The sequence below is a fragment of the Haliaeetus leucocephalus genome, unplaced genomic scaffold, assembly GCF_000737465.1.
Source record: "Haliaeetus leucocephalus isolate CR32 unplaced genomic scaffold, Haliaeetus_leucocephalus-4.0 Scaffold1014, whole genome shotgun sequence".
NCBI classification, from domain to species: Eukaryota; Metazoa; Chordata; class Aves; order Accipitriformes; family Accipitridae; genus Haliaeetus; species Haliaeetus leucocephalus.
In genome coordinates this window covers 1,304,442-1,305,068 of record NW_010973450.1, presented here as the reverse complement: position 1 = coordinate 1,305,068, position 627 = coordinate 1,304,442, and positions in this window count along the sequence as shown.

Genomic DNA, 627 nt, shown 5'->3' with positions numbered 1-627 from the left:
TACATAAACAAAAACCAAAAAATCCCCAAACCCTTTGTTTTAGGGATATCCCTCTAGAAGCCACAGAAACGATCAAAGGATAAAATTAACCAGAGAAACACAGAATTTTGAGTTTCTTTAGTCTCAAAATCATGCATACAATGAAAGCCTGTGGAAATATCAACTAGTATCATTAATTTGCCAGCTTATTAGCAGGGAAGCTAGCAAGACTACAATACTGATTAGAACAGCTGAATTCTATTTTGTTTAATGATGCTACTAAGAAAAAGCCACTGCAGATGCTTCCTAGACTGTATTAAGGATAGCAGAATACCACCATCTGAACACTCAGCTTTTTTAAAATGGTTTCCATTAAACATACACAGTCAAATCAACTTAGAGATGGCTTGCAGCAATTTAGAACAATTCAACAGAAACCTGTTTGCAACTAACTGCAGCTTTTCTTTAGTATAATTCACCTTTTTAGTGAATTCAAACACTTTTTTCTTTTATGAATCAGCTGTGTCTTTGCCAAATACAGGACCCTAAAATGAACTTTCTCAATTGCACTGCTTTTTATGTAAAACAAAGATCAATAATTGATCAGGACTTCCATGTCGTTCTTATGAAATGAAAAACAAAGTTTAG